This window comes from Vipera berus, assembly GCF_964194415.1.
Source record: "Vipera berus genome assembly, chromosome: 5".
Taxonomy (NCBI): domain Eukaryota; kingdom Metazoa; phylum Chordata; class Lepidosauria; order Squamata; family Viperidae; genus Vipera; species Vipera berus.
In genome coordinates, this window is record NC_138207.1 from 26,211,921 (window position 1) to 26,238,776 (window position 26,856).

Genomic DNA, 26,856 nt, shown 5'->3' on the forward strand with positions numbered 1-26,856 from the left:
CATTTTATAACATTAATTTACGATGCTTCTATGCTGCTCCATCCTAAATGACTCTGAATAACTTACATACCTAAACACAGTAACAGGATTAAAATATAAGCAACAACCAAGCCAAATACAAACACTCCACACCCTGCAGGAGACATGAAGAAGCCAAGTCTTAATTTACAAAACTCCAAGACAAATTGGGGCTGATTTCAGAGGTGTACAGCAACTGAGAAGGTTTTACTAAGTGATCCCTGAAGATGACACACCTTAAAAGTATAGAGACATTCTTCTTAATGGAACTATGGGATGTAGATAGCAGAGGGTAGAAAATGTGATAAATGAGATATACAGGACATGGTCCACATCATTCTGGGAACACTTGTAGTTAAGTAGGAAATATCATGGCTACTATTGTGAACAAACAGAAAAATACTCCAGGGTGAAGATGTCAGACGAAGTGTGATTTACAAGTTCAAATCAATCCCTCCAAACATGCTTGTCAAATGCTTGCAACGCCTCTGTTTTGTTTGGGAAAGTTTATAGTTCTGGATGAACCTAAGGCAAGAAGCCTACTGAGCCTTGAAGATATAACTTCTGGATTATATTTTACAGCCCATGGTAGGATAATTCAAAATGTATATTCTGTATCACCCACACAAGAAAAAATTACTACTCATGGACTTCAAGCAACTAAGAAATTCAATGGAGAATCAGTTCCAGATTTTTCTAAACCGTTCAGTTAATTCAGACTACTGCTAATCTGAGGTAAAGAGAAAATAAACTATTTACAGTAAAAATATATAAATATTTCAGTGTGTTTATTATTGTTAAAAATATACATTTTATGCTATTTTCACTTTTATTATAGAACCTTTATTTTTTAAAAAAATTGGACAAGTTCTTTGTTTATAGTTAGTTATAGTTAGTCATTTAGACTATTTCAACATTCGGATTAGCAAAATAGTAGTTGCTTTGCTCTATGTAAAGTCACATTACTTCCTACCCATATAATCAAAGAAATGTTTGGACTTCTCCTATTTACCTAAGCTGTATTTTTGTATAAAATTAAGGGTTGTTCAAAGTTTTAAAGAGGCACTTTATTTGAAACAACATCTCTTCCCCCCCCTCCCACTTTCTAAAACTGAAACACCTCTATTACTCTGCATTGCTTCAAGCTCTTTTCCTGCTGATAAATTAGCAGGAAGTTATAGTGCAGGTGCTACTATAACTGCCAGTTAGGCCTCAAAGCAATATTAGCACCTTCCTAATGCATATCATATTACATCCACCATGCACTGTAAAGCATGGACAACTAGCATAGCCCTAAATAAGTAAACACACATGCACACACAGCAACACGACAATGTTTTTTTACAACTGTAGTGGACAATTCTGTTGTATTACTTTATTTTCCAAAGGAATTACTGAAAATATATAAAAGTAACTAGGATACAGCATGTAATTCAAGCTATTTTTAAAAAAAATCCCAAATAAAAAAGTCATTATAATTATAAAGATTGCAGTACTATTGTTATAAAATAGAGGCAGAAAAAAGAAACAGGTTTTAGTGCTCCCTTAGGCTTGGAAGCCCACTGGGCATCTAAGGGCCTAGTTTTAGCCTTACATTGAAAAATTGAACAATAATTATCTATCAGTCCACACTGGACCATCATGATAGATCATGGACGGTAATCTTCACAAAGAGGCCTTTATATTTCATATATAAACATGATGAATAATTATATACTATGGTGGATAGATTTAAATTGCTGCTGCTAATATGTATGTATGTAAATATAAAATAACATAAAAAGCACTACCTGCAAGTTCTGGTTGTCAATATGTATCTAATATAAATATGCAAATATTCAACAAACTGTTTTATTATTTATTTTTTATTCAATTTCTATAGCCGTCCATATCAGTCAATCCAGATTAAATATACATTAAGAGGAAGATACTTTACCAGTTAGCTATACAATCAGGAAATGGGGCCCTTAACATGTTTGGCACACCGGGTTGATACTGTACACTGATATTTCACATCCAATATATCAAACCATAGTTCAACATCAGAAGCAGTTAAAACCTAACCAAATTAAAATGTAAAGCTTCTGCTTAGTATCTAATGTGAAATGCTGATGCAAACCACAAGTTCAGATTTGAATTTTCATTTCATTTCAAAATTACATTTTATATGTAATAAAAGTTATATAATGCTATGAAATAATTTGCCCATAAAATGAGATGAGTAATAAAAGTTATGAAAAAAATCAGAACAGGTCATGGTACTACAATGTCTGAGTCTTGTGTGAATAAAGGTTAAAATACAGCATTAAAGGTTAAAAACAGAACAAAAATATGGTAAGAATGTTCTGCATGAACTCAAACCTTTCTTATCCTACAATCCATCCAAATGAAAGGATTCTGTAATGAATCTGTAAATGATTCAAGTCTAAACCAAAATTTATAAATTCTAAATTAAACTATAAATCCATTACCAATATAAATATTAGAAGCAGAAAGTTGACTTAGTATTAAGATTAAAACAGCAATGAAAAAAAATCAACTTTCTGAAGAAGTAAAAGCCCTTGTTATTCATTTTCATGACTCATTTTCATCGGACAAAAACTTTTTTAATAATCTAGAAACCACCCTTTCTGGTAAGATCTTCAACTTAGATCTTACACTCAAAGTGTCATTACAAAAGTTCTACTTGATTCTTAAATATAAAGGCAGTACAAAACTGCAAAGACTTGTTGCAAAAGTCACCAGGAGTCAAGACTGGAAGACACAAAATGAGAATAAGAAAGATCACTGCTGTCAAGCATTGAGACAGGCAGATAGATAGATAGATAGATAGATAGATAGATAGATAGATAGATAGATTTCAACAGTGGCCATGGCAGCTGATGAATTCTGGGAGCTAAAGTGAATAATGGAAATTGACAAAACTGGGTAATCTTGCATTAAACCATAGTGTGACATGAAAGAACCTAAGCAATTACTCACTATATCAGTGTTCTTCTTCCCAACATCTACCTGCCTCTTTTCATTGGTGAGCCATAAGTGAAGGGATTTTTAGTTCAGGGATTTTTTAGGCTTGGCATACAAAGAAGGAAATAAAGGAATTTTAAAAAGGATAGCAGCATGTCTTGGACATATATCATTTTAATAAAAAGTGCATATTGAAACTGAGACTGTAAATTAATGTGACCTACATAGAATATATATTTAATGAGGTTTTTTTAAAAAATTAAAGGTATGGATTTAAGTTATTTTTATTTTTAATAATTAAATAATTAAAACTATTTTAATAATTCTGTATATTCTCTGAATGTATTGAGCATCATATAATATACAGGCATTTTATTATATGAGACCCAGCTTAAAGGTCAATTATAACCTGCTGAGATGAGGCTGATAAGAAAGAGGGGAAGAAATTAGAGGAGGATAAACCCAACACTATGAAACCAGATTCTAACCCTCAGATCTTGACAGAATCCTATTCTGCTGATATGACATTGCAGCTATAAATGCACATACTGAAATTGGATATATAGCAATCAAATCCTTGAGGGCGCTACCACTCAGCATCAATATCTATGACAACATCCTTATGAATATTCTGGGCACCAAACCCCATTTCACCAGGATTTTTTCGATTCTATCAAACTGATGGTAATAGTACTATACCATTCACATTTTTCTAACATGCTGGGGCTGTTCATTTGAATCCCTAAATTAATTCATGACCATGCCTAAACCTGCTGACTTTTACTGTAAATATTCTAAGATACTTTCTCAACATCAGACTCTTTGATTTAGGTGTTGTTGCCCACTCCAGAAGATTCTGAGTTATTTATAAAATCCAAAAGGAAATCTCACTTTGTTGTGTAACTCTGCACAGACAGAACCTCCTATCCAATACTTTTCCACTGGCATTTTTTAAAAAAAAATGTGTATGGAACAATTCAGAAAATGAAATACTTTTAAGCTATGTGTTTCCTTCCTTGCCCCTCATAGAAGGTTCTAATAATTAACAAAGGATACTAATCTTGTCACTTATATGAGTAATGTATAGAAATCAACAAACCTCTTATAAAATACTATTATGTCAGGAACTGGACACAATTTATTCTTTCAACTATGTCCTTTTGACATACCAAATGAAGTTGTTTCTTAATTATTAAGATCTCATTTATTATTATAGCAGAATAAGATTGGGACCAATCAGTAGAATTCAGAGACGATAACAGTTAAAGCCATGTATAGAGAACTCTTTTTGTTTTCCTACATCTGCAAGTAGATGGACAATCATTAACCTGAATTAAAAATATTCCGTAGAAAATACTGGAGCTTTCCTTGGACAGATTTTTGTTTTTAAGGGAATAATATCAAAAGTTTAAGCTTCATTGCAGTATACTTTTATTGAGCATTCCAGGATTCTGTATTAAATTTGTCTGTATACTCCAAAATATAAACTTTGCCATTACTTGGCAAAGTGATTTTTTAGATACATGGTTGAAATTGAGGTTCAAATTCCTTAAAGAAACATTTGAAAGTAGGATTTCTGAGCATTTTGGATGCCTGCCCAAATAATTATGTTTTGCCTATGTGGCCCAGTATATTTGACAAAAGTTACAAAACCGTTCTAAATACTTTTCATACTTGAATGCCTCCAATTGCTAAATATGGCCAAATTCTATTTTTCTGCAGCATTCAAACACTTTAAGAAGCATGCTTCCAAAGATGGTTTGGACTAATAATTGAAATAATACTGCAATACTGTAAAGGTTTATATAAATTCAATACATTTCGAAAATGGAAAACATGCCAACCACAGCATAAGATTATTACTATGGAAACAGTAAGAAGAAATAATGTTCTTGGTGTGCATATTTATGTGTGTTTTAATACATATAATTTAATTCCCCATTAGCTGTGAAGAAAACTTGTTGCAACCTTAAGTTTTGATAACATTTCAACAACAAGAATATTGAAAGATCTTTTTAAATATACATAGATCTGTAAAAACTCGGAGTTGTAAAAGAACTTGATTGGTTTTGAAAAACTGAAAACTTTAAAAAAAATCACTCAAACACAACCAGTTTTCTATCAATAAAGCTTGGTCTCTTGATCAGCTTTGTGTCACCATTGGTTTTGACATTTAAAGATTAATGGTTTATGTGGTTTCCAAAGTTTGAGAACCTGTTCTACATCAGATGGAAAGGAAAATAAAGAATTACAATGGCATTATGCAAGTAACTGGAATGCTTACACTGGTTGTTGGTCTTAATGAAACAGGAAATGACTATTTACAGCAGAAATCCTTTTGGAGGAACAGCAGAAAAAGCAAAAATTTTGAAAATATATAGTAATAGTAATAAAGTTGGAAGGGACCTTGGAGGTCATCTAGTCCAACTCCCTACTCAGGCAGGAAACCCTATACCATTTCAGACAAATGGCTGTCCAGTCTCTTCTTAAAAACTTCCAGTGTTGGAGCATTCACAGCTTCTGGAGGCAGGTTGTTCCACTGGTTAATTGTTCTGTCAGGAAGTTCCTCCTTAGTTCTAGGTTGCTTCTCTCCTTGACTAGTTTCCATCTGTTGCTTCTTGTCCTGCTTTCAGGTGCTTTGGAGAATAGCTTGACTCCCTCTTCTTTGTGGCAGCCCCTGACATATTGGAACACTGCTATCATGTCACCCCTCACCCTTCTCTTCATTAAACTAGACATACCCAAATTCCAGCAACTGTTCCTTATTGTTTTTGCCTCCAATCCCCTAATCACCTTTGTTGCTCTTCTCTGTACTCTTTTTAGAGTCTCAACATCTTTTTTACATTGTGGTGACCAAAACTGGATGCAGTATTCCAAGTGTGGCCTTACCAAGGCATTGTAAAGTGGTATTAACACTTCACGTGATCTTGATTCTATCCCTCTATTAATGCAGCCTAGCACTGTGTTGGCTTTTTTGACATCTGCAGCACACGGCTGGCTCATATTTAAGTGATTGTCAACTAGGACTCCAAGATCCCTCGCACAGTTACTACTTTTGAGCAAGGTACCACCTATACTATACCTGTGCATTTGGTTTTTTCTTGCCTAAATGTAGAACCTTACTTTTTCACCACTGAATTTCATTTCGTTAGATAGCGCCAATGTTCAAGTTTGTCAAGAGCCTCCTCTACCTCAAGCCTATCTTCTGGAGTATTGGCTATTCCTGCCAGCTTGGTGTCGTCTGCAAATTTGATGAGTTCCCCATCTATCCCCTCATCCAAATATTGAAGAGCACTTGGTCCAGAACAGAGCCCTGGGGCATCGTACTACACACTTCCCTCCGTGTAGATGCAGTTCCATTGAGGACCACACACTGAGTACGGCCGGTCAGCCAGCTACGAATACATCTGTTGGTGATGCTGTCTAACCCACATTTTTCTATCTAATCATGTAGTAGGTTGTGGTCTACTTTATCAAATGCCTTACTGAAGTCCAAGTAAATTATATCCACAGCATTCCTCTGGTCCACTAATTTTGTCATTTGGTCAAAGAATGCAATAGGTTTTGTCTGGCATGATCTTTTTTTGACAAAGCCATGTTGGCTTTTGGTAATGACTTTGCCTCTAGGTGTCCGCTGATTCGTTGCTTGATTATCTATGTCATGAAAGATCAGCTTAAAAATACTTTTCTGGCAAGAAATTGAGGCTAACCTTGCCCCAATAGATACTGTACAGAGTTATAGACAGAGATACTTTATGTAGATATGGATATATCTGAGTTCCATCCCTCCTTCCCTCCCTTCCTTCACAAGATTGCAATAGCTTCTATTCATTAAATGGATATTATTTCAAGGTGTGAAAGATGTATCAACCTTAATGAGTAAATTGTAAAACAAGAAGGTGCTGGGTCAAATCTCAGCCTTCAATTATACAATTGTGCCCCATTCTATTAGGCATAGACTGCAGTGTTTTTATTCATGTTTTATTTATAATTTTAAATAATAAGAATTTGTGATTTAGAACTTAGGTCTGAGACCAATGCTTAAAACTGGAAATCTATTTAGACAGCCTAAGCTATTGCTTTAATAATTTTGTAGAATAAACCTCCTGAATATATCTCTCTTGAAACATTTTATTAAGATTTTAAAATTCATTTTCCTCTCAAATCTGAGCTTGTAGGTGTTACTTTTCCCATGATGTTGTATTGCGAAGACATATCTATTGTTATACTAAAAGCTGATACTATTTATAGCTGAATTATTCTGTGCTGTTAGTTGCATTCGAATGCTTCCATCAAGTATTCATCTTTAATTCAGTATCAAACATGTACAATTCCTAGGCAAAACAGGTGTTCTGAAAAGTTTCTCTTTAGATGAATTTACAAATGGAATTGTTTTAAAGTACAAGCCATATCCAGATACTTCCACAGCAACCAAAAAATACATATAGGCAACTTCAATTAATTATCCAATAAGAAAAGCAGTCAGAGGTTTGGCATGAAGGACCATATTTATTCCCTTTCCTTCCCTTTTCAATTAATTAGCTAACTAGCTAATGATTTTATTTCTATACTATTTTCTACTAAAGTTTACAACTGAAAAAAATCAGTGGGGAAAAAATCAAGTGTATCATCAGTTTTATCACTAGCTACAATTCCTTATTTAAGTTTAGAGCAAATGTATGTGTTCTTTAAATTGAATTGATAGATACATAGGTTACTTCGTGCTCAAAATCTTTGCCTTAAACAAGTAGTGGACAGCAGAGAAAGGAGAATGACACAGTACAGTGGGTGATTTTGTTTATCCGGAATTAGAGCAAGAGTTTTAAACAATGTATGCTGCCCAGAGTCACCTTGTATAAGAGATGGCTGGCATAAAAATTTAATAAATAAAATTTAATTAAAAATTAATAAACAAAAATAAATACCCGTATATACTTGAGTATAAGCCGACTCGAGTATAAGCCGAGACCCCTAATTTTACCCCAAAAAACTGGAAAAAGTTATTGACTCAAGTATAAGCCGAGGCTGGGAAATGCAGCAGCTGGAGGCTGGATCCCCCGAAAGACGTCTCTGCTGAGATGAGAGAACAGGGTGGCAAGCCGCCGAGAGAATGGGGCGGTGGAGTGCTCCGCCGAGAGAATGGGGCGGCTTGCTGTTCTCTCGGTGCAGCACGGCAGAGGCTGGATCTCGCGAAAGAAGTCTCCGCCGAGAAAATGGGCGCTGAGACGAGAGAATGAGGCGTTGGAGCGCTCCGCGAAGTATGGGGCGGTGGACAAGCTTCCTGGGCAGCTGAGAGAAGGGGGCGGCAGAGGCTGGATCCCCCGAAAGAAGTCTTCGCCGAGAAAATGGGCGCTGAGACGAGAGAATGAGGTGTTGGAGCACTCCGCGAAGTATGGAGTGGTGGGCAAGCTTCCACCGCCCCATACTTCGCGGAGCGCTCCACCGCCTCATTCTCTCGCTCAGCGGAGACTTCTTTCGGGGGATGCAGCCTCTGCCGCCCCCTTCTCTCAGCTGCCTGGGCAGCTGAGAGAAGGGGGCGGCAGAGGCTGCATCCCCCGAAAAAAGTCTTCGCCGAGAAAATGGGCGCTGAGACGCGAAGTATGGGGCGGTGGACAAGCTTCCTGGGCAGCTGAGAGAAGGGGGCGGCAGAGGCTTGCAGGGCTGGCAGAGGTGGCGGCAGTCCAGCGTTGTTTCTCCCCCTCGTGCGTGCGTGTGTGTGTCACACCCACGGGAATGGCTGGTAGGGAAGCGGCATTCCGGCATTCCCCACCTTCCTGTGTCGGGCCCACGGGGCTTGACACACAGAGAAACGCAAATACCGGACTGCCGCCACCTTTACTAGCCATTCCTGCGGGTCTGACACACACACACACACGCACGAAGGGGAGAAACAACGCTGGACTGCCGCCACCTCTGCCAGCCCTGCAAGCCTCTGCCGCCCCTACTCTCCGCTGCCTGTTCCGAACGAGCTCGTGCGTGTGTGTGTGTGGGGGGGGTGTCAGACCTGCAGGAAAGGCTAGTAAAGGTGGCGGCAGTCCGGCATTTGCGTTTCTCTGTGTGTCAAGCCCCGTGGGCCCGACACACAGGAAGGGGGGGAATGCCGGAATGCCGCTTCCCTACCAGCCATTCCCGTGGGTCTGACACACACACGCACGCACAAGGGGGAGAAACAACGCTGGACTGCCGCCACCTCTGCCAGCCCTGCAAGCCTCTGCCGCCCCTTCTCTCCGCTGCCTGTTCCGAACGAGCTCGTGCGTGTGTGTGTGTGTGTGTGTGTGTGTGTGTGTGTGTCAGACCCGCAGGAATGGCTAGTAAAGGTGGCAGCAGTCCGGCATTTGCGTTTCTCTGTGTGTCAAGCCCCGTGGGCCCGACACACAGGAAGGGGGGGAATGCCGGAATGCCGCTTCCCTACCAGCCATTCCCGTGGGTCTGACACACACACGCACGCACAAGGGGGAGAAACAACGCTGGACTGCCACCACCTCTGCCAGCTCTGCAAGCCTTTGCTGCCCCTTCTCTCCGCTGCCTGGCCTGAACAAAGAGGAGCCAAAGGGAGCAGCTCTGCAAGGCTCTGCCGCTCCCTTCTCTCAGCAGCCTGGCCCGAACGAAGGGACGCCCCTTCGTTCGGAACAGGCAGCGGAGAGAAGGGGCGGCAGAGGCTTGCAGGGCTGGCAGAGGTGGCGGAAGTCCAGCATTGTTTCTCCCCCTCGTGCGTGTGTGTGTGTGTGTGTGTGTGTGTGTGTCAGACCCGCAGGAATGGCTAGTAAAGGTGGCGGCAGTCCGGCATTTGCGTTTCTCTGTGTGTCAAGCCCCGTGGGCTCGACACACAGGAAGGGGGGGAATGCCGGAATGCCGCTTCCCTACCAGCCATTCCCGTGGGTCTGACACACACACGCACGCACGAGGGGGAGAAACAACGCTGGACTGCCGCCAGTTCTACCAGCTCTGCAAGGCTCTGCCGCTCCCTTCTCTCAGCAGCCTGGCCCGAACGAAGGGACAGTTCTTTTTTTTGTTCACTGGAGTATAAGCCGAAGTGGATTTTTTCAGCCCAAAAAGTGGGCTGAAAAATTCGGCTTATACTCAAGTATATACGGTAAATAAAAATTAATAAATAAAAATTTAATAAACATTTTTTGTTGTTACTTAATTGTATATTAAATCTTACTGTATTACTGTTTCTTATTTTTTCAAAGATATGAAAACGTTACATCACCAATTTGCAACAAACATGATTACAGGGGACTCTAGGGGATCATATAAAAGGGGGTCAGAGATTGCACACCTGGAAGTACAGGTAACCCATTTTATTATTGCCCATTAGGGATAGAAAACTCAGTGAATCAATTATGTTATGGTTATATCTGATTCACTTTAAGACTGTCCTCACATGCTTTAATAACCAACCAGTGTCTTGCCACTTATCTACTGTATGCTAAAACTCTTAATATTATGTTAACCTTAATGTTAAACAAGTTTTCCTTTTGAAGTTTGTTTTTTTCTACACTTAATTTAAATGAGATAGAACATTTCCCTATGAATGCTTTTCACTCCAATTTCAAGATATTTTAGTAGTCTTGGCAGACATGAGATCAGTAATTTAATTCATAAAGCTACAAGTACAACATTTTCATTTTCCCATCATTCCATGCTCAGCCTTCATTGTACATTTGTCTTTCATAGAAAATGTAAAACTTCAAGAATTTGCACTCTCCTACTTTAAATCAGGTATTTTCCATTAGTGCTCACGCTTCAGAAATGTTCCATATTTCCATCAGCTATTTCTTTAAAGATAGTGTGCTCCAGGCCACTCTTCTCTTTGCAGATGTAATTTCTTAACTACTTCCATGCTAGTACACTACTGTTGTGGGGAGAAGGGGGGGCATTCACATAAACTAACAAATGACAAAAACCTGTGCAGTGGACAGAGAAAATATTCTTATTCCCAATTAGTTTAGGGTTTATAGATTATACTGGAACATCTCAGGAAGAGTAAGGAAGAGTATTGAAGACACTAAAATCTTATAAAATAGCTCCTGAAGGCTGTGTAACACCTCCAACACGTTCAGTAAATGCACAGTTCTTGGGAAAACGCTTTATGATTAGCTAGGAATACAAATTATTCTTTCTAGCTCTGTATGTATCAATGACTGTCAACCACAAGATACAAAAAAATAGTTCTTTGCTGCCCCAAACATTTAATGAAAATTCCTAACGATAAAAGCTGTTTGACACTAGAACAAACTTGTATTTAAGCAGAAACTGGAGATCCATCTGTCAAAGAAGCTGGAATTCCATTTTTCCATGAATAGAGGAAATATACTTTACCATAAATATTTTTTTTCCTTTTGAATGTCCTCAATCAGTTTTAATTTAATACTAGACACCCAGTGGCCCATTGGGTCATTATTTCAGAGATATTTCTTTTATCTAAATATTGAAACAGAATGATCATAGGTAGGCAAAAAAGTAGTGGGAACAAATTTTCAATTGAATTTATTTGCTTTATTCTTTTTGTTAGACTAGACATACCCAGATCCTGCAACCATTCATCATGTTTTAGCCTCCAGCCCTCTAATCATCTTTGTTGCTCTTCTCTGCACCTTTTCTAAAGTCTCAACATCCCTCTGTCATTGTGTCATTTCCTTCTTTCCTATCTTCCTTCCATCCACCCATCCTCTCACCCACCCACCCACCCCTCCCTCCCTCCATCCATCCATCTTCTTTCTCCTTCCCTCAACTTCTTGGCAGCTAGCCCATTTATTTTTCTTGTGGGTATGTTACAGGGAGAAAAACCAACAGGAAATTGCAAGTCCAAGGCCAATAGACAAGTAAGTCACTGCTGCCAGGTGAGGAGAAAAGAAACCAATGGATGGGGTGCAAGTCAGAAATGATATGTGAAGGTGTGTGAGGTGCGCCATGTGGGTTGGGAAGAGTATATGGCTGTGCACCAGAGTTGCCACACAGTTTCAGGAGAGTGCATAGATGAACAGCATGTCAGGAAGCCTGCCCAGAGATGCGCAAAAGGTGCTGTTTATGTTGGGAAAGATGTGTGGTGTGCACCAGAGATATCTTGTGGTTTGGGGAAGGCACGCAAAGGGACAGCACAAGTTGCTGGAAAATGCAGGGGAAATGGCAAGGACTTCTTCCTTCCTCCTTCTTTCCCCTTTCCTTCCATCCCCAGCAGACAGGTAAGTTATTGCTGCTGGGTGGGGAAGGGAGCAAGGGATTGCAAGACTGGCTGGGAAATTGTCACAGAATGTTGAAAGTGAAGATCACATGACTTCAGCAGCAGCCTACCGTGTTTCCCCGAAAGTAAGCCCTACCCTGAAAATCAGCCCTAGCTTAATTTTTGGGGGTGAGCCTAATATACACCCTACCCCCAAAATAAGCCCTTGTTTTGGGGTAAGGTGCATGCCTAAAAATCAAGCTAGGGTGGTGAGGGGGCTCCACGCACCCATTTATCAGGCCTCCCATGAATCAACACCTGCCTCTCCTCACCGGCCCATTTGTTCTGTGATGTCCGCTGGCCTACATTTCTCAAACAGAGGCCTTTCTGTAAGGCCTCTGCAGACGAGAACCGTGCTGTAGATTCAATGTGTAGCTCGGTTCTCAGCTTCAGAAGCCTTCCAGAAAAGCCTCTGAGTGCAAAATGCAGGACGGAGCTCCATTCTCAGCTGCAAAATGAAGTGGCTTCTTTGACTGCAGAAGAAGTGGGCCAGCTGGATGGGGCTGTTGGTGCCGCCCCTGTGAGGTAAGTGAAAAAGACATCCCCTGAAAATAAGACCTGGTGCCTCTTTTGGAGGGAAAAAAAAGACCGGGTCTTATTTTCATTCCCTTGGGGTCATGGGGTCTGCATTTTGGATACATTCTATAAGTTAGCCCATTTGAGGTTGCTATGTTTAAAAATTATTGCCCTATTATTATTGCCCTATGATGCACCATTTTGTCCAGTTAATGACAAAAAGAGATTTTGTAGTATTTAGATAGTATTTGAGATATGTGAAATACATTGATTGAAAGGGTTCCTATCTTCCACCATTCATTATTAGGCTGACAATAGCTGGCTATGTTGTTTTCCGGTTTACAAGCTTCAAACCTAGGTAGAAATACCATCAATCTTTCTCAATCTGCAGTAATTATGTAATTCACCTTGTCAAAAAATGTATATGATTCCATGTGACCATGGAGATGCTGCAATGATCGTGTTTAAAATGGTCATAAGTCACTTTTTCAGTGCCAGTCACTAAATGAATTGTTATAGTTGAGGACTACCTGTATAAAAGTAAATTTTCTGTTTAAAGATAATTTACTCTACTATGTGGGAAAGGGAGGAGTGTATAGTATATTTACCAGGTAAGTACATAAAGCCAAGTATGTGGAAAAGCCTTCAATTTAGTTCATCTTCAAACCTGACTCTTCACTGTTTTCTTAACTAAGTCTCCTAAAGCTTTCAATGGTGCATTAGTCTCTTCTTTTCCCCTGCTGAAGTGTCCTCATTTCCAATTTCCTCTCAACTGACTTAATATAATTAGCAACTGTTTGATCATATTTTATACCAGTCAGTTTAAGTAATATTTTAAATTAGTCATCTGTAAATTAAAACGGTTCTTTTTCAACTTCCTTCAAGAAACATAATGTGTACCTCTGTCAAAAAGTTTTACTCTATTTTGATCTGTCATCAGAGGAACAGCAAGAGAAAGACAATGGGACTTACTTTGCTAAAGCTCATATTAAAAGAAAAAAAATTAGGAATACAGCAAAGATGAAGTGCTTCCTTTCATCATCAAGAACAGTGCAATCATTAAACATTGCTATTAATGGGAATAATTTATTTTTCATGATGAAATAAAGATGAACTGATAACTACAGACAGCCCTGAGTTATTTCTGACTTGCAAACAACTCATATTGTATTTACAAACTGAGTGCTCATTACTAGAAATGGTGGAGTGTTCTTTTTCCTCCTGCCAACAAACAACTGATGCTGCTCAATGTTTTCGTGTTACTATTAATCTTTAATGACAATCCTTTTTCTTTTTTTCAGTCTAAACAAATTTATTATTATTATATTGATTCATTATTATTAAATTTATAGGTTGCATAGTCAGCCAGACATTTAGAATGGATCTGGCATTTTGGCTACACATTTAGTCCTTCCCACGGACCTGGGATAGACAGATGTTGTTTAATGTTTAAAGTATCACCACAAGATGTAAGCTGTTCTGAGTAAAGCTGCCTTTTGCAATTGACTGACAATTTGTCAGTGCTGATGATCTTCAGGCAGTGCTCAGATGTTTTGGAATTATGCCCAAGGAACCTGTTTTTTGTTTTCTTTTGCCAGAGTCATACTTTCACTTGCAGGTCTTTATATTTTGTGATTTTCTCCAATTCTTTTGTTTCTGTTCTGTTCTCTCCAGGTATTGCAATGTCTATTTATCCAGACTTTATATGGATATTTTATTATTATTATGGTTACTCAGCCAGCCAGATGTTTGATTGAATTTGGTGATTTTAATTCATCGATCAAGTCCTTCCATTATTACTATATGTAGGTAATCTTAAAATTCAGAGTTTAGCACTGGTGGAAATTTAATAATTCAAATCCTAACCAAGGACCTAGGAATTATTTTGGTAGTGTCTTAAGATTATAGGCAATTCCAAGCAGGGTGGTTTATTTACTGTATTACTATGTTTCAGATGTTATGCGTTTCAAGGCATTTGTTAAGTATTTTATATACATACGAAAGTAAAATAAATACTATATATTAAGAAAAGCATTTGGCTAGCTGACACTAAATAATCTGTTCTAATTAAATACAAATTAAACTTAGGGAATTTAAACTTTCTAGATTCAGGAATGGATCTTGTTCTTGATCTGGGACTACCTATTTCAAAAGTCAAACCATAAGCCCAGATTTGCGGTTCATAAAAGCAAACAAGAGACATGAGACTTGCTATTAAAGCAGAGGTCAACAAATACCAGGTGCAAGATACAATCACACATCCTAGATAATCTTTCCCATAAAAAAAATAATTTGAAACCCCACATAACAATTATAGTACTTGGGTGGGTCCACTGATTTCATGTTCAAGATTTCGTGCATTCTTACCTAAAATACCACCTTTCTCTAATGAACTGTCCCTCTGACTTGAATAAAGAACACATTCTGAGAGTTTTCACTTAGCAGGACATAAGACAGAAGAAGGACCAAAAGCAGATGTTCTCAACGAAGGCTCCCCTCCTATGGAATAGCTTATCACCTAAGGCAAGGATGCACACACTTACGCAGACGTACCCTTACAGTTTGCCAGAAGCCCTTTAGGGTTGATTCTGGAGCTAGTGATGTAAAATCTGTAAGTTCCTATAGTAATATAGTTATCTATTCGTTATATTATTATATAACTACTATTATATAGTAAAGTATCTAGAGACTCTAGGTTTGTTTTGTTTTCGTATTTATTTATTTTTTGTTTGTGAGTTGGATGGACACAATTTATTGATGGATTGAAACACTTTTAGAGAATTCAACATGGCTGTTCATAGCACTGAGTTTTGGATGATACAAATGTTCCAAGCTCTTTCTGCCTCTTCTGGCTATGGTAATTGAATTTCTTGTGTATACAAATGCTATATTTTCCAGCTAACGTATGGTTGAAAGTGATTTCAAATTATTTCCACATGACTTTTCCAGTGATCAATACTGTATCAATGTCTTGGATTAGTGGTAACATCTGTGTGTAATAGTTATCCTGCATTCTAGACCACTTAACAAACAGCAAACATGGAAGCTTTTGTGCATGTGGACAGTTATCATAATAACTACAATAATGTAGAAGACAGAAAACTACAGCATTAAAGGCAGACCCAGCAATGTGCATTCTTGTCTTTCTGAAGTCTACAGTCACAACTGAAGAAAATAATGTTTGATGTATGATGTCCCTGTAGCTTACATGAAAATCTCATTTGCAATGAAATCACATACATGACCATTTATGTTACTTGTAGTTTATACTGAATGATAGCTCCTATGAAAAAAAAAGTTAGCATCTAAATATTAACAAATAACCAGTAACAATACAACTTCTCTGAAGGCTTCAGAATTTAATTTAGTTTTATCATTTGATATAAAACATAAAACATGTTTGCACCTTTAAAACACTATTCAGTTTCTCACACAAATTTCTCAGTTATGTCAACACCACTGAAATTACATATTATTTTCCTCTGAATAAATAAAAACTAATTCTTTGTAGAAATAGATTGAAGATTGAGCCACTTGCTTTATATAAATGCATATATAATTTTTATCTACTTTTTTCTAGTCAAAATTAATGCAGAACGTATTCAAGAATGCATGACATCCTCATCAAATCTTTTTAAGGTCAGCTCAGCGAGGATTACTGAAGACACTCAGGGTATGTTTATAATATTTTATTTATCTTTCAGGAAAAAAATTATGGGAGTACAGTCCCAATGTTGACATTGGTCAGATTTATGCTTGTCATGTGACTAATCACTTTGTTATCCTAAATAAGCTAAACAAACAACACTTTAAGTATATTTATCTTCTGGCACATGAAGCCTGAAATTCTAAACACAAAATATCTTTACTCACAGCTCAGAAAATGTGTTTTAATAAGATAAAGGAGCATCTTTCTAACGTAGCACAGGGCTTATAATATAAAAATATAATATAACAATAAGAACATTAAAACATTAAAAAACTTTCAACATTGAGAATAAAAATATTAAAATTAACTAAGAGTAGATAAAATGGACTAATATAAAAACAGGGTTCTGTTGAGATCATCTCCTAATCTACTAACCTAATCTAAAGTGAGACAATCCCATCAGATACCCAAGCCAATATTTATGCAGAAATTGTTGAAAATTCGAAAAAGTTTACAAACTTTGAAGCACTACTTTATACTGATGTCACTCAGCTGAACACTGCCATCCTCATGCCATGGAAATCCCGGAGCGGTGCCAGGACACAGTCTGGCTGTAGGAGGGGCAAAATAAACTCAACCTGTAATTCTCCACAAATAAGTAAATATTCAGGAACGTTGGTCCCAGTAATTGTTCCTTAGTTCCCACTGAATTAGTTGATGCATGATTTTGTGGTTCTTGTGCATTCATTAACTGGCTGTGGCTGGGGAGGGTTTATTTCCACTTCTATAATGCCCATGTCACCAAGACGACTCTAGGTGGCTTAAAACTATATAAATGAAACATGATATAAATATTAAAACAATAAAAACCATACACTATAATTCAATTAAAATTCAATTAACAAAGATGAGAGAAAGGTGTGAAAGTGTGCAAAGAGGGCCATGACAGTCAATTGTCATAATTGTGGCAGTCATTGATTTTATTATATTTATATGCCACCCTCATAGATAAGGCAGTTCTGGGGAGCTGCAAGGCACTTTTTTCCATGCTGTCATAACTTCAAACAGTTGCAAACAACATAACGGTCATTGACTGAGAACTACCTATAATGAAAAGTTATGGATGAGACAGCACACCTTCTCCAGTTTTTGAATTCCCTACACCTCCCTACTGTTAGTCAAAACATTGAACATATCAAAGATGTAAAGAAAGATGTAAAATATTTTAGAATATACACCAAAATACAAACTTAGGATACAGAATCTTTATAAATGGAAATACAATCCATGCACTATATGTGAGATCCAGAACTGTTTGATAAATTTCAAAAGTTTGCATATGATGTAATAAAGTTCTGCACTAATCCAGATTTGAAGGGTCAAATAAGAATTAGAAAGTGCATACTTAGCACATATTGCCTTTTGAATCTGGATTTCTACACAAGGCCTGTAAATATTGCTGCAAATTCCTTTAAGCATGGTAAGACAACAACTGGAAAGTTACAAACATATCCATAAAAACTTAGTTATTATAGCTTCATTCCAATTCTTGAAACTGACTTCACTGTACAAATCAAGGACTTGAACAAGTCAAGAGGCATTTTTTATCTGTTATATATTATTAAATTATTACGCGTGATACTTATAGTGGATATTCAAAATTTGGTGAAATGTTCATGGTCCCAATTGAATTAAATGAATTCATTACAACTGAATTTTTCTTTAATGAAAAAGAAATTTTACCCTTTCACTTCTGGACATATAAAATAGCTGAGATCCGTATCCACATACAAGCCAGCATCTATCAATGTCTCTGAGTTGGCAGACTTTCATAAATTGCCAACATTCATGTGTGAACCCTAAAAATATATAAGGAAGCATTCACCATGAGGTCTGTAGTGAACACGCAGTACAATAACCAACGGACACTCTAAAGCCAGATAAGAAAAAAAAAATCTTATTTGGACAATTATTGCAACACTAAGAATTGCACTGCAGCTCTAAATGTTACTTTTTTTGAATTAGAAAGAACTGCTCACATCTAATACTCATGTATGATCCTGTTCTTTGGCCATAATAAAGATATGACTTTATTTGATCTCATGGAACACTCAAGAGTGTTTTCTCAGCACATAATGATTACAAGGGTCCTATTTTTTTTCCTTATTCTATAATGTGACATTTAGATATATTTGCATGGGTTCTGCAATTCCACATACAGCGATATAAATGAGGAACATTGTTCCAGGCTTTAATGGAGCACATTCTAATGGCTTCTTGAGCATTTAAAGGGCAGTCAGATTCCAAATCACTAGGGCTTCTGCAAGGAAACAGTATTTATTCTGTCACATTGTTCACTCTTTAAGAAAGTAATTGTTTTAACTTAATCAGGAAAATGGAAGGCAAAAACTAGTTCCTGAATATCAGTTAAAGAACAAACCCAGGAAAAATAGGGACAGAATTACGTTTCGGGAAATGTGGCTGCAAAAACTTAAATATTTATCAAAATTCTCTGTGAAAATATGGCAGACAATATCCAGTAGCACAAATAATACACCATAGAGAACAATTGGTAGTTCTCTAGAAAATAGAGCAAAGTACTATACAGAAGCTCATCTTGTAAACTGACTGCTTACCTTTAAAATGTTACATAATTCTTTTCTTTAAAGGTCGTATTTTAATCTTCAGTAGCAAATACATAGAGTAAGGCATAGTACTGCAACTCTAGCAATAATAAATATTTTAATAGCAAATATTTTAAAGCTTATTTCTGTTACTATTCTCATGTGTGTTTCTCCCTAGTTCATTTTCAGAATGACAGCAATTGACAATAGCACATCTAACTGGCACTAGAGTTGTGAACATCAGGAGGTATTAAGGCCCATCCTGCAAATTACTGGGCTTCCCCACCTTCTGCTTTGTCCACTACCTCTCTGTTAAAATTTGCAACTAAAGGTTGTACATAAAACAGACAGCCAAAGGTATGTTTGTACTTGCAGCCTAGGGAATGTCTGCTAATTCTTAGTCCCAAGAAGGAAGTGGTGCAGCTTGTTTTATTTAAAACTCTTTGTAGTGTTTTCTGTACAATAGTCCATCTCTTCTGGGAATCTCAAATTTCAATCCATAATCTATGACATTTCTCAGCAACTCCAAATGGTTGCTTTTCAGTCAGGCTGTTATTAATTAATGCTATTTCAGAAGATGTTTATTACTGTAAATCCTAAAACTAATGAGTAATGTGATCATTTGCACTTTTTGTACACAGTTCAAAACTTTAAAGCACATATACTATTGTATAATATTTAGTATATCCATAAAGTAATTTTAATTTCTTCCCAACTCATCTTGAAGAACTGAAGAAACATTGAGCACTTCCAAAATAAGGGGATGTTAAAGAGCTTTGTGTTTCTGATGCAATGGTTCCTCCTATCCTTTCAATGAAGGGCAGGTTTTCACATGCTATCCAAATTATATTATTCAAAATGTTATTAAATAAACTTTCCATAGATTAGGCCAAATCAAATGAAATTCTATTCATTTCAATAAATAGCATGTTGCAATCAATTCTTTCTCAATAAAAAACAGAATGACCAAGTTCACATGTCATACAAACCTTGATGTGGTTCATTTACACCATGTGAGAACCACTAGATTTATGACTTCACAACTGTGAAGATTCAAATAACTGTGGCCTATTCAATAAACCAGTCAGATTGTGGCTTATTATGCTATGTGAATCCAGTGTTATTTTGCTGAGCTCTAAATAATGAAAATCCCCTTTAATGGTGGACATTAACATTTGTGTAAAATGTGACGTTCACATTTACTTCTAAATTCCTATGAAAACATTTTAAGGACTCAGCTCATAAAAGAAATCAACAGCCACACATCAGATACACTGACAATTTAATTTTTGCTTCATAGTCTAAAAGAAAAGTATTTTCTTTTGGCAATTTTTTGTTACTTAGTAGCCATATATGCTACAAATAAATAAAATATTGCCAAAGCTAAATTGTACAATGGGATTTTAAAAAAATTATATCCAACTATATACTTTTAACAAGGCATGTTCAACGCTTGTACGTTAAAAATACTAACCAGCACGCGCACGCGCACACACACACACAAATACACTTTCATTTAACAGTAAACAGTGGGAAAATGGCATCTCTCAAAACTACTTTATTATAAGGTATATTTAAATGAAAACAAACATCCCAATATCATTAAAGACATGAACCATGCTTTAGAATTTATGAGTGAATTTTGAATCCTGATCATAAATAAGTCAAGAAATACTTTCCCAACATGTATAAAAAAATTCAGCACTCAATAAGTAAGCCAAATATAGAGATCCTGTTACTTCTCTAGTTGTGAGTCATAGGATGCTAGGCTGATGATACAAATCAGGTAGCCAAGGCAATATCACTGATATTAAAGATATTGATCCAAAGATGGTCTTATCACATAATAATTTGTTGTGGTGAAAAGTAAATACCAACAAATGGCCTCTTTAATATATATATATATATATATATATATATATATATATATATATATATATATATATATATATATATATATATATATATATATATATATATATATATATATATATATATATATATATATATATATATATATATATATTTTCTGAGGTTTTCGCGGGTGTTTATATGTGGGTCTTCGGTCATTCGGGTTTTTTCCCGCGTAGAACTAAAGGTGTAGGTGCAACGTTTCGACGGAATCCCATCCGTCATCATCAGGAAGCTGAAGCCTCCAGCCTGATAATGACGGATGGGATTCCGTCAAAACGTTGCACCTACACCTTTAGTTCTACGCGGGGAAAAACCCGAATGACCCGAAGACATATATATATATATATATATATATATATATATATATATATATATATATATATATATATATATATATATATATATATATATATATATATATATATATATATATCAGCTTTCTGAATTCCTTTATATTCAAGATCTCAAACTTAAAAAAGTAGTTTTGCATGGTAGCCCTATACTTTATACCTTTAACAATTCAAGAAGGAACTGGTTAGTTATGAATGCTTAAACAGTTGCTATATTAAAAATGTTTTAAGGTAATAATGGTGGTTTGCCACATTTATGATACATCACAAACTTTTTTATATCAATCTAGTTTTAAATACTGGAAAAACGAAGGAGATCATTGTCGATTTCAGAAAAGGCAGGAACAGCCACACTTCTCTGTGCATTAATGATTCACCTGTGGAGATGGTTACCAGCATCAAATTCCTGGGTGTGCAGCTAACAAATAGGCTGGCTTGGTCGCTCAACAGTGAGAAACTGGTGAAGCGGGCATAGCAGCGTGTGCATTTTCTGCAACGCATGAGAAAAGCACATCTTCCTTCCCCTGTCCTGACCACTTTCAACAGGGGGACGATCGAGAGCATCCTGTCATACAGCATCAGTCTGGTTTGGAAGCATCACTGCTTCAGACAGGAAGACGGTGCAGAGTCATGAGGATGGCCAAAAAGATCATTGGCAGTTCCCTCCCCTCCATCCAGGGCATAGCACAGAAGCGTTGCTTGAGCAGGGTCCATAAGATTATCTGGGACACCACACATCCTCTTCACGACCTTTTTTCCTTATTACCTTCTGGGAGGAGGCTTCGTGGTATCCGTAGCAGAACATCCAGATTCAGCCATAGTTTCATTCCATACAGCATTTATTTATTTATTTATTTATTTAGTTGCATTTGTATACCGCCCTTTCCCTGAGGACTCAGGGCGGTTTACAGGGAATTAAAAAATCCAACATACAAAAGTTAAAACCATATTAAAAATATTAAATTGACCCTGTGCACAATTAAAACCCCAATTAAAAATTTCTCCTCAGCCTGGGCCCGAGAGCTCAAAGAGCCAGGTCTTCAGGCCCCGGCGGAATGATCGGAGGTCGGGGGCAGTTCTCAGCTCCACCGGCAGCTGGTTCCAGAGGGCAGGCGCTCCCACTGAGAAGGCCCTATCCCTGGGTGTCACCCGCCGGCAATCTCTCACCGGCGGAACCCTGAGCAGACCCTCCCTGTGGGAGCGCACTGGGCGAAGGGCGTTTGATGCCGGCAGCAGGTGTTCCCTCAAATAACCCGGACCCAGGCCATGTAGGCCATTATATATTAACCTTGTGAACTCTCAAGCTTCCTCCTTCTGTTTTATATTCAAGATGGACAGTATTTAATATTTATTTGTTATGTATATGTAGGGGTATGGGTCTACACATATGTTGTATATAGTATGTTTGGGTGTGTGTCACGTATGTGTTTCACTTTGAGAACAGGCAACTAAATTTCACTTTTGATGTGTGCCGTTGTGCCCACAGTAAAAAAAATGACAATAAAGGTTATCTTATCTTTTTCTAAGTAATTAAGATGTTCAATAGTTCTAAAGAAGCTCCCAAGGCTAATATATATAACTGAATATGCTCAACTAGAAAAGTCAAGATATTGCACAGGTCAAACATATATATAATGTCAGGCCTCTTTTCTGCCATAAATGGATCCTAGGAATATATCGCTCCATATCCTGTATCATTTTATTTGGAGTACATAGCACTCCAAATTTTGTCAATTTTTAATTACTTTTCTTCCTACTGTATACCAAGAAGCAATGTTCAGGATCAGATGTTACAATGAAACAAACACTCAACCTTAATTGGTACAAATACAGTTCCTTGCCACCCCTCCCCCCAAAGCACACACACACACACACACACAAACACTTTTTGAACAAAGCAGTAAGAATAGATTTCTGCAAAGCTTAAACTAATGTAACTCGTTACAAATACAAAAAGTTTCTTATTTCTCTTGTTCTAAATTTAAAACCCAATTTCAAATTCTGGTTTATCAATAAATGATGGTTAGCTAATATAATTATTCCAAATCAGATGTCATTACAGTATGACATATATAAATCAGTTGGAGCCAACAGCCAGAAAACAAAACATACAAGCTCAGGGGAGAGAAGAATAAGAAAAGGAAAAAGGCAGACTCATTCTTAGCAATGATTTAGCAATTGCAGTGTGATGTCTAGACTACACCAATGTCACCCTTTTAGATTTGTTTCATAAAGAACTAAGTTTTTAAACTGATATTTCCCTGGAAGCACTTAATATTTGATTGGTGCAACAAAGTAATAAGCATATATTCTACTGGATAATTAACTACTTCATTGTCTGGTGATAATTAATATACCTATCATTTACCTTTTCTTCCTTTCCCCCAGATTCTTGCTCTGTCACTTTTGACCTATCTTAATGACTGAAAGATGCCCTATCTTTTTGCTATCTAAATTTAAACATTTTGTCTTTCTCCTATAGATCTACTGGATATTGGCCAGGTCTAATAAATTATTTATTATAAAAGTGCAAGAATTGTTGCCAAAATAACATATAACATAACAAAAATGTATTACGTGTCTCTACAAAAAGAACCCACTGAATTCAATTAGATTTACTACAAATAGATTGCCACCGGTTTGCTGCTTTATACTGCTTCAAAATCAGACTTGCAAATGACTTTCCATTATTTTTAAAATATCCTACATAGCAGTAGCAAGCATACTTCATGTTTTGGAGGCTGCAGCCTCTGTCTACCTTTGCTAAGTCTCCCTCAAGAGCTTTTCTCTAATCCTCTTTAGTCATGGTGGTCAATGCCACATTTTGCAACACGACTGCACAAATTCTCCTTTCCAGGCCGTTGAAAACTATTTAAATGATCCATCCCTTGACACCTGTACAATCCAAACAGGACCTTTTACATAGCAACCATTAACTAATTATATTCACTTTCGCCTTGTTCTCTCTTAATACATATTCCAAGTCTTAGCCACTTAACTTTTCTGTGTCTCAAAGGGTTCTCTGGATTTTGAAAATATCTGGCTGGCATCGTTACGTATTTGGAAGCATACGTCCAGGCTGTATAACCATTCAATATATATTATAACATGTTTATTTATCAAATGTATATTCATCCCTATTATTAAAAATATTTACACATATAAATTGTCAGTATAAGACTTTTACGTTTCTATACAGTCACAAAACATTTGCAAATTATCCTTATATGTTTGTATACAATCCAAATGGAATACTCTACCTAAACATATGCATTCAAAGTTGGGGGGGACCCCTCCAACTTTTTTCTCTTGGGAGTTTTGTTCATGTTAACTAAAACCAAATGTCTGTTAACAACTCTCTTGAGAATTCAGAAGCCCTGGGTAAACAGCAAGTGAGCTGGCTTTTTTTAACCTTAATTGTGCCAGTTATCTACTTTGCAGACGCTACCATACACTGCACCACATTTAACATTCCCAGAAAAAAACCTAAATCACCACGTTTTCACAGGGGGTTTTTTTCCCCACACATGAAGTGCATTTTTTCATAAAAGGCACACAATTATCTGCACCCTACTGAATCAAAATACAAGCAAATTCTTAACACTTGCATATAATTTAGGGCTCTCCAGAACTTGTGAACCTGGGCAAATCCCTCTGGATGCCAAATTATAGTGCTCTCCATATAAGGAAGTACAACTAAACATGTCACATGTTAATCTAAATGCGGTAGGCAATTTGTCAGCCTTTCAAAAAGAAAAAGAAAAAGAAACAGTGGGCTCCCGCTTTACAGCACACTTTAAATATTTCTTATTTTTCCTCCACCAAGGGGAAAAAAATAGGGAGGAATCATGCTTCTAATTTTTGTCAGGGGAGGTAACGCTACAGACTCGGAGGGGTGGCTGCAATATGGAGCGCTGTGATACGCGAGGCCTGTCAAAGTCAAGTGCCCTACCCCGACAGCCAAGTGGAGCGGCGTTGGTCTAAAATAAGGGACACTCAGCAACGCCAAGTTCAGGAGTAATATAAGCCCGAAACAAAGGTCAGTGAGGGAAGGGGGCCTTTTCGTACACCTGCTTAGCCTCAGCCTTTGGGCGAGAGTGTGCGTGTGCGCGTGTCTGTGTGTGCAGATTGCAAAACTGCACGACCCTGCAAAGCAGGGGGGCCCTGTGTGTGTGTGTGTGTGTGTCTCTCTCTCTCTCTCACACACACACACACACCGCGAACCCGCGGCAAGAGAGGAAACGGCGGCTGGAAGCAGAACTGCAACTGCGACCTTCTGCCTTTTTTTTTTCCAAGCTCGGCGAGGGGAGCGAGAAGAAATCCTTAAAACTGTGCCGGGGACCTTCAGTCTCCACCGCCGGCGGCCCTTCAAGCTCGCGTTTCCTCCGCTTCCCCAGCCCCGGGACGTGGAGAGCCAAGGCGGCATATGCGGGTCCAATCGAAACGTAAAGCATTGCTCTCGCTCTCTCTCTCTCTCTCTCTCTCTCTCCCCCCCCCCCACGCCTTTCCCCGCCAGTCTCGATCGACAACAAGGAAAGACGTCTTACCTCTCAACATTTTTTCAGAGGCAACCATCAGATCTTGGACGGGTCGACCAAGGCATTTTGGAGGTATTCGGGAAAGGATGACCCTCCCAAACCTTGTTTTTTTTAAAACAAAAAACAAAAAAACAAAAAAAGCATAAACAAATAGAACTAAAACAAGCACTGGAGAAAAAAGGGGGTAAGGGAGAGAAAAGGGAGGGGGAGATGGGACGCGCCACTCGCCTTGTCACAGCGGCATTCTCGTCGCCCTAAAACCTCCGGCAGCTGCAATGCAAAAAGACTGTCGCCGACGGCTGTGCAGGGCGCGCTCTTATCTGAAGCGCCGAGTTTCCGCTGCTGCCTGCGCCGCCCCTCCCCCATCCAGCAAGCTCTAACCAGGAAGCAACTGGGCGTACTAACTGCAAGAATGCAAAAGGGAGGAAGGGAGGGAGGGAAATAAAATAAAATAAAATTACACGATATACATATTGCGCGGGAGGCTAGGCGGGGGCGCGCGCACACACACAGACACGCGCGCGCGCGAGAAAGGTCTGCCGCGCGCTGCTTCTCTCTGGTGTCTGGGTCTGTGTTTTTGTGTGTGTGTGTGTGTGCGCGCGTGTGTCTGCAAAACAAGGTTTGGAACTGGGGACTAGAATAGATTCGGCGGGGAGAGAATGGGGAGCGGGGGCCGGCAGGCGGGGCGGGTGCGGGTGAAAAAGCGAACGCGAAGCAGTCGCCGAAAGCGCTCGGGATCCCCTAAAACGCTCGCCTTGGTATCTCCCAAGTCGATTTGTACAACTTGAGAGGAAAAGGGGAACAGAGCGAGCGAGAGGAGAAGCAGGCACGCACGTAGGCACGCATCACATCCCTCTCTCCATCCCTTCCCCCTGGGGGGTCGTAGTGTAAATGCGGCGGGTACAAAAGGTCTCTTTCGGTGGAGCGTCTCTGGGGAAAATGATAATTGGTCCCGCTCTGTTGCTGTGAAGAGATTCTGCAAAGTGGAAGCGCCGGATGGTATCCCACCCACAGACTTTGCAGCACTAACTGTAAAACTACTTAACATTCAAGG

The 26,856-nt window shown here is 38.2% G+C and overlaps 1 protein-coding gene across 11 annotated transcripts in view; it reads right to left on the reverse strand.

The window, feature by feature from the left end:
• Positions 1-26,268, reverse strand: part of MBNL1 (muscleblind like splicing regulator 1) — a 188,733-nt gene extending 162,465 nt beyond the window's left edge. For 2 of the 11 annotated variants that reach the window (XM_081328796.1, XM_081328793.1), the window contains exons 1-2: positions 26,031-26,265; positions 25,812-25,903 (exon numbers count right to left, since the gene is read on the reverse strand). The gene's annotated coding sequence lies outside the window, so the exon portion shown is untranslated. Of the gene's footprint in view, positions 1-25,811; positions 25,904-26,030 lie in introns of all 11 variants that reach the window. The other 9 variants (XM_081328801.1, XM_081328800.1, XM_081328799.1 and 6 more) reach the window with 7 other exon arrangements.
• Between the last annotated feature and the right edge of the window lie 588 nt (positions 26,269-26,856).